The sequence below is a fragment of the Marmota marmota genome, unplaced genomic scaffold, assembly GCF_001458135.2.
Source record: "Marmota marmota marmota unplaced genomic scaffold, marMar, whole genome shotgun sequence".
Lineage (NCBI taxonomy): Eukaryota > Metazoa > Chordata > Mammalia > Rodentia > Sciuridae > Marmota > Marmota marmota.
The window spans coordinates 9,723,508-9,732,016 of NW_026000205.1; the positions used below are offsets into that span (position 1 = coordinate 9,723,508).

Consider the following 8,509-nt stretch of genomic DNA (forward strand, 5'->3'; position numbering starts at 1 on the left):
GTCAGGCTGTGCATGAGAGCGCTTAGGACAGGGCTGGGCCCACTCACTTAAGCCCTGAGTGTTGGCTATTATAACCACGGTTAGGGAAAACATAAAGTGGAAACTTGCCATCTGTGCCAGAGACATCTCCCAAATGCTGTGACCTTTGACAGGCTGATTTCACCCTTGGGAAGTGTTGTAAGGAAACACCAGGAACTCGGGTAGGCATAAGGCAAAGCGGGGTGCGGAGAATGGAAGGAAATGGAGCCCCAGGCCAGGTCAGGCGCCACCACTCGGGGAGGCCCCTGTGCCCAGCAGCCCAGAGGCCAGAAGCCCTGCAGTAGGCTTTGTGGGAACCAGTGGGCGGAGCCTTCCACCGTCCACACTGGCCTTCATCCAACAAGCCCCTGCCAAGTCCTGTGGGCGGGGTGTCCCAGGGTTCTACTCCTTATTTTTTCCAGAGTTTCCTTTTTTTTCTATAAAGAACACCCCCCGCCCCTGCCTCTTAATAAACGTTACTGGGGACTGAACCCAGGGGCGCTAACCTCTGAGCCACACCCCAGACCTTTTTGAGGCTGGCGATCCTCCTGCTTCAGCCTCCACGCTGGGATTACAGGCGTGCCACCAGGCCAGGGAGGAGCAAACATTTTTTTTTTTTTCCCTTTTAAATAGGAGCCCGGAGACGGGGGATGAAGTGGGGGCAGAGCTTGCCTAGCATGCACAAGGCCCTGGGGTCATCCCTTGCACGGCAAAAACCACCCACCAACAAAAAATGCACAAATGCAACCACCAACAAAACCGCACGACAGGTTAACCGAGGGGGGACAACTCAGCTACGTGGGTTTGGGCGGAGAAATTTGTGTAGCCTGTTGTCCAGATTAAGCCCAAGCCACCACTGGGCTTGTCAGTGATGTAAATGAACTCAGGGGACCCGGCAGGGAGACGGTCAGATTGTGGGTTGGGTGGCTTTTGAGGCGGTGGAGAGGGTAGGGCAGTCCCCGCAGAGAGGAGGGCCAGGCAGGAGGGGGCTCATCCTTAAGAAGTGCCCAGGGTCCATGGTGGAGACGCCCCCAGTGACTTGCTGAGAGCGGGCTGGTGGCGCCACCTGCGGTCCTGCGAGAGCATTAGCGCTAGCGAGCCCCAACCAGAAGGGCAGGCGGGGGACCACCCAGAGCAGGGTCTCCCAAGTTAAGGAGGGTCGAGTTGTTGGAGGTAGTGGCCGCCAGGGGGCACCCGCGCCAGGAACCTGAAGGCCCTGGGGTTCCCACGAGAGAACAGGTCCCTTCAGGGGGTCTCTGGGTTCCTGGTGGGGGTGAGACCTCGCTCCTGTTTCCATCTGGTAAGGAACCCCCCTCCCCTCTGGCCCCCACCAGGACTCAGCCCCGGGAGTGGAGGAGTGGGGGTGGGCAGGGGTCTGGAGTTGGGGAAGGGACTGGTGGGGTGGGGCCAGAAGTTGGTGGGACAATCTGTGTGTACAGGTCCTTGTCATTTTTCAAGCCTCAGCCCCAACAGCATCCCATCCTGTCCCTTCCCCCATTGCCAGACTGACACCTCACCCAGAACCCCTGGGGACTGGCAGGCATCAGTGAACTCCAGGGAAGAAATCTCGGGGTATCACATGTCCCAAAGCCAAGATGGTCTGGGGTTCCCGCCTTCCAGCCCTGTGAGTCTAGAGAAGCTGTTGGGACCTGGAGGAAACAGCCAGGAGACGGTGGGACATGATTCTCAACAAGCAAAACCACCTGAGCTTCTGGACCCCACTGTGCCTGAAGCCCTCCCTTGGACTTTTCAGATATGGGAAGCCACTGCTTAAGCCAATTACAACTCGGTTTCCGACACAACCTGAGGCTTGTCTAAGATTCGCCCGGATGCCCGCCCCACTCCTCTCCACTGCCTTCCCTAGTCTCTCTGCTGTCTGTCCCAGTGGGACCACATCTAGACCTACTCCTCCAGGAAGTCAGCCTGGACTGAGCCTTCTACCCACCCACCACCACGAGGCAGAATCTGAAGCTATTCTTGGCTCCTAGCTTTTGAGGTGGGGGCCTGGTTTCAGGTCTGCTCTGTCTAATTCTCCTCTGCTAAAGGGGTAAAATGTGCATCTTGCATGGAGAAGGTGTGTCAAAGGTGCTACAGGGCAGTGACCAGCCGGGAGGCCCCTGCAGAGATCCTGGGATCTAATCCTGGACTCTTTGACTCTTGTGTGGCTTTGGGTAAGTCACTCAACTTCTCTGTGCCTTGAGAGATACTAAGTTTCTAGCATTAAATGAAGTAATGCATGTAAATGTTTACAACATGGAAGTGTTGTGTGAGTGTTTAATATCAAAGAGGTTAAGAAGTCGGGGGTGGGGGGGCGGGGAGGACATCCAGGAAAGACCAGCATCATCTCTGGGCCAACTTACCTGGTTTCCAAGGTGATGAGAGGAATGGAATCTGGAATGGCCACATACTGTAACAGGTACAGGTCGGCTCCAATGTCACTTAGAAAAAAAAAAAAAGAACACACCTTCCTGCCTTTTCTATATGGAGAAAATGAAATAGCCGATTAGAGAAAGTTCTCTCCTTTTTGGGAGCGGATGCTGGGGACTGAACTCAGGGGCACTTGGCCACTGAGCCCCAGCCCCAGCTCTGTTTTGTATTTTGTATAGACAGGGGCTCACTGAGTTGCTGAGCACCTCGCTGTTGCCAAGGATGGCTGTGAACTTGTGATCCTCCTGCCTCAGTGTCCAGAGGACCTGGGCTACAGGTGTGTGCGGCACAGGGCTGGGCTGAGGTCCTTACAAAACAAAACAAAACATTCCATGCTGGATGCAGTGGGCATGTCTGTCATGACAGTGACCTGGTAGGCTGAGGCAGGAGGGTCACAAGTTTGAGGCTGGTCTGGGCAACTTAGCAGGGTCCTATCTCAAAATTAAACAAGTGAAAAGGGCTAAGAGTGCAGATCAGTGGGAGAACCATCCTGGGCTCAACCCCGAGTACTGCAGATTTCCTAGCCCCTCTTATATTTTGTTTCCATATGGGGTCTCAAAGTTGCTGAGCCTGGCCTCAAGCTGCAGTCCTCTTGCCTCAGCCTCCTGAGCTGCTGGGATGACAGGTGTGCACTGTCACCTGGCTTTTGTACTGGTTCATATTTTTGGAGATTGACTTGTTGGCATTTGTGGGAGGATAAAACGTGCATCATCCCCTCTAACTGAATAGTTTTATTGTCAGAAATTTGTCAGGCTGGGGATATGGCTCAAGCGGTAGCGCGCTCGCCTGGCATGCGTGCGGCCCAGGTTCGATCCTCAGCACCACATACAAAGATGTTGTGTCCACCGATAACTAAAAAATAAATATTAAAATTCTCTCTCCCTCTCTCACTCTCTCTTAAAAAAAAAAGAAAGAAATTTGTCAGGGAAGAATGCTTTCCTCCTGTGAACAGGAATGAATGCATTTTGACATTCATCATAGCATGTTAGAAATATCTATTGAGACAAATTAATTCATGTCTATAAATAAGGGGATAGTAAAATGATTTTCAGGCTGTGGACGCTAACTAAGGCTGTGTCTAAATTGGAGCCAGCATCTTTTTTTTTTCTGTCTCAGACACCTTATGAAGCCGAACACTGCTCCCATTTAGTAAACACTCTTAGAAAAGAGGTGACACCTGTGTATGCCTGCTCCACCTCATGCTTTCAATACAGCCCTGGCTGCTCTGCCCTGACAACTGTTTTTTTGAAATGGACTGTTTCTGTCTCTTCCCCTCTCCCTGCTCCTCCCTAATCTCTCCCCTCCCTAATCTCTCCCCTCCCTAATCTCAGGGAAACAGGATCACCTTTCTTCTCCATTAGAGGCTCATTTATCTCTCTCTGAGCACACACCCACCACAGGAACCCAGTAATGCAGACTTTGGGGAAAGGTCTCAGAAATGCCTCTCTCTCACATTGACAGGTGAATCCCAGCTCCAACAGGGAGCCCCTGGAATGGAGCCTTTGAGTCACCTCTTAAAAAGCCCCCTGTTCCTGCGGATGGGCAGAATCCCAGCCTCTGGGACAGGAGTGTCCCCTGTGTTTCTTTGCTCCCAAAGCAATAAACCTTCTTTTCCCTTTTTCTCCAAACTGTCCTCGTTATTGGATTGACATGTTACAAGGACTGGCCCTCGGCAACACAGAGAGTCAGAGACCATTTGGAATAGCTGGTGGGGGAGGGATTCCTTCAAATCCTTCCTCCTGGCCCCATTTCCAGATGCCAGTGGATGGAGGGAGGTCCTCTGGCTGGAATCTGCTGGAGCAAAACAGGTAAGAACCAAGTTGGCAGAAATGTTGCCAGAAGGAAGCAACTAACCCTTTTTCTCTTTTTCTTTTGCTACAGGGCCCTGAACGCAGGGGTGCTTTACCACTGAGCCGCATCCTCAGCCCTTCCTATTTTTTACTTTGAGACAGGGTCTCTCTAAATTGCTTAGGGCCTTGCTAAATTGCTGAGCTTGGCCTGCAACTTGAACCCCAGAGCCTCCTGCATTGCTGTCAAACAGCTTCAGTCTCTGATTTTGAGCCCAAGGAGATAGGGATTTGGGATAACCAGAGAGCTGCTGCATCTTAAAGGAAACATCCCCAAAGACATTGAAATGCAGGAAGCACCCAGGAGCCATTATAGCTCCTGAGTGACCAGCCCTTTCCTCCCCCTGGAACCTGAGGGCAGGTGAAACTCAGGGAAACCAGTATAAAATTGTGCAGCCCCACCCCGCCTCCACCTTGGTCCAGCCCCTGGCACTGGCCTCTGCAAATATGAACACCCACACCACAGGCTGCCCCCTCTCCCTGGAGGTGGCCCGCCTTCTCCCCTGAGAGCCCATTCCTTGTTTTATCCAAAGGCAACCCTCTTGAGATTGCGCCCATCCTCCCTTGAATGAACCTGAACTTCCCAGATAAACCTCCCTCTCTGCCTTTGCCTGGTGTGTGCTGAGATTCTGTTCTACCTTCCCTGCCAAGAACCCCTCTGGGCCTGAGCTCTCTGCAGGATCCCCAGGACCCTTTGGAGACAGTCTTGGGTGACTGGGGGGGGGGTGCTGGGTTCTCTTTCCCTTTCAGAGCCAAGGGCAAGATCCCGCACTGATTGATCAGTGAAAGGGTGTTTCTTTCTTGGCTAAGAAGAGAGTGGGAGATGAACATGTCATCAGCCCTCACCCTGGGAAGGGGGGAAGGATGTAGCCAAAGGGGGAGGGAAAGCAATAAAGGGGGGGAATATCTGCATTTTATTTTAATGGGTGGGAGGTCACCTGGGGTCACTGGCCAGGCACAGATAGGACTGGCTTCAGTCTGCACACCTGAAGAGGGACTCCTGGCCCAGGCAGCTTGACCTCAAAGACAAGCCAGGTGCTGGTGGGGTAAAAATGCCACTGGGCCACCCAGGCAGCTTCTGTGTTTCCCAGACTGCAATCCCAATTAGCCCCCAGGGAATGCAATTTCCATTCTTTTAGACTTCGCTGATTTTATTCTTGGTTGACATCATCAAAGTTCTGTGTGCATAAGTGGTGCCTGTGCCTTCTCCCCAGCAGTTCAGGTGACTTCTTTTTTTTTTTTCTCTCTTTTTTTGGTACTGGGGATTGAAACCAGGGGCACTCGCCCACTGAGCCCATCCCCAGCCCTAGTTTGTGTTTTATTTAGAGCCGGGGTCTCACTGAGTTACTTAGTGCCTCGCTTTGCTGAGGCTGCCTTTGAACACCAAAATCCTCCTGCCTCAGCCTCCAGAGCCGCTGGGATTACAGGCCTGAGCCACTGGGCAGGGCTGCCCAGGTCAAGTCTATTCCACACCCTCCCCCAGCACTTTTTTGTTGGCGCTGGGGATGGAGCCCAGGGCCCTGGACCTGCCAGGAAAGTGCTCTACCACTGAGCCACACCAGAACCCCCATTCATCTCTGGGTGAACACAGGGGTTTCCCTACCCTTTGGTCTTATGCATAATGCTGCTATGAACCCAGTGTGGTGGCGCACACCTGAAATCCCAGAGGTTTGGGAGGCTGGAGCAGGAGGTCGCAGGTTTGAAACCAGCCTCAGCAACTTAGTGAGGTCCTAAGCAACTCCATGAGACCCTGTCTCTAAATCAAATTTTAAAAAAGGAGGGGGCACTGGGGATGTGTCCAGTTATTAAGTGCCCCTGGGTTCAATCCCCAATAAAAGAAAAGATGCTTTTGTGAGCATAGGAGTAATATGATTGCTTTTGGTTTTGCTTTGGAGATAAGTGGGAAAAATAGGTAGACGGGAAGGACAAGGAAATGTCATTTTAATCTGAGGTGCTGCCTGCCTTAGGCCTGTCACTGGCCAATTTCTGGGAACTCTGTAACCCTTAGAGTTACTGTAAAATCACCCACTTATGAAAATTACCCTGGGCGCTGTCCACGAGCCCACCAATAAATAGATCAAGTAAAGAGACATAAGCCATTTTAAATGACCTGCAATTTCAGGGACTTCCCAGGATCTCTGCTGGGTTAGACAGTAGAGACCATATCAGCCCAAGGATCCTGAGGAACCAGACCTTTTTATTTTGAGACAGGATCTTGCTAAATTGCAGAGGTGGCCTCGAACTTGTGATCCTCTTGCCTCAGCCTCCCAAGCTGCTGGAATTACAGGCGTGTGCCACTGTACCTGTCTCTCTCTCTCTCTCTTTCTCTCGATGGCCCACATTCTCCCCTGAACATGTGTTCCTTGCTTTCCTAAGTAGATGTCTGCCTCTGCTGAGGAGGACCCCACTCACTCCCTGTTGTTGAAAAAACAGCCTCTACCTCAGAGCAAAGCCTGTCCAAGGAAGGGACATGACCTTTGTCCTTGGAAAGACCCACAGAGCACTCCTAGGCACATACCCACCCTGCTGAGTTGTTTATCTACAAATAACAGGAGAGATCTGCTGTGCCAGGTGTCCCTGACTCAGTCAGGCTAGGTGGGGACCCATAGCCATCTTCTAGCAGCCACCAATCAGCATGAGACAGGGAAATACCTGGGATGCCAGATGACCCTCCCAGTAGTTTATGGTGGTTGATAACATGTTGGGAGTAGTTCAGTAGTAGTTCAGTAGTTCAGCACTACTCACCTTGTGGTTTAAACCAATCAGTTCAAATCACCAGTTGCTGTGTGTGCAGGGAGGACCGAGCCAGCTCACAATAAACACCTCTTTGCTGCTTACCACGATCTCGGTCTTTGGTGGTCTTTTGGGGGTCCTGAATTCCACTTAACATTGGCGCCTACTGTTTGCAAGTGTGAAACCGTGAGGTGCTGGGAGGAGGGAGTCTGGGTCCTTCCTTCCTGGCTCTGTGCTACTGCTGCTGGCTGTGAGTGCCAAGGACAGAACCCAGGGATGTAGGACAGAGGGCTCTTTACCCAGGAACTTAGAGACCCAGGCAATGTGTTGATTTACTTTTGTTTTTTTGGTACAGAGACTTGAACCCAGGGAACCCCTACCAGGGTGCTATATTCCCAGTCCTTTTTAATTCTGAGGGAAGGCCTGGCTAAATGTCTGAAGCTGGCTTCCAGTTTGCCATCCTCCTGCCTCAGCCTCCTCAGCTGCTAGGGTCACAGGCTCACTCTGTTGATGATTGACCATGCATTTCCCCAGGGGCAGAGGCTCAGCGAGGTCCAACCAGAGAGTAAACAGCAGCGCCTTCCTCATAGAACTTAAGGTCAAGGAGGAAGGTGAGCAGTGCTCAAAGAATCACACAGGGCTGGGGATGTGGCTCAAGCGGTAGCGTGCTCGCCTGGCATGCGTATGGCCGGGGTTCGATCCTCAGCACCACATACAAAACAAAGATGTTGTGTCCGCCGAAAACTAAAAAATAAATATTAAAAAAATTCTCTCTCTCAAAAAAAAAAAAAGAATCACACAATCACTGCACAAGAGGGTAAAATCATCTGTCCTGCCAGCCGCTGGGGCTGGGCTGCACAAAGGTTTTAGCCTCTGATCTAATCTGGGCCCCCCTGGGGCTCAGAGATGACCTACAAGGTCTGCTCAGAACAGAAGTCCCACCCAGTGATGGTTCTCTGAACAGCTTTCCGCCTTTAAGTCTGAGCCACATCCTCAGCCCTATTTTCAATATTTTATTTGGAGACAGGGTCTCACTAAGTTGCTTAGGGTCCCCCTAAATTGTTGAGGCTGGCTCTGAATTTGCGATCCTCCTGCCTCAGCCTCCCAAGCTGCTGGGATTATGGGCGTGCTCCATGGTGCCCGGTTTTCCTGCCTTTTGGAGTATTTGGAGGGACTGATGAAGCCTGTTCTCTCGCCCTGAGGTGCCTTAACCATAAGTTCTGGAAGCTTGAGGTTCCTGGAATCCGGGAGGTCCCAGGGCTTCCAGTGCATCCAGTCTTGGGGGAGAGGCCCACTGCTGAGCCTGGGGGCGGGGAACAGGGGACAAGGTCAACCTGGAGGTGGGAGCCAGGTTGTGCAAACTTCTCTGTGCACACCCACCTCAGGGTCAGTGACCAGTAGGAGGTTTCCTTGCACCAGGGAGCCGCCCCTCCCATCTACAGCTGGTCTCTTCCCCTCCCACTCCCCCTCCTCTCCCCTCCCCC

General features: G+C 52.2%; 1 protein-coding gene across 8 annotated transcripts in view; it reads right to left on the reverse strand.

Moving 5' to 3' along the window:
- The window catches only part of LOC107151504 (zinc finger protein 573), a 157,678-nt gene that overhangs the window by 102,032 nt on the left and 47,137 nt on the right, over positions 1–8,509 (reverse strand). The window lies entirely within an intron of this gene.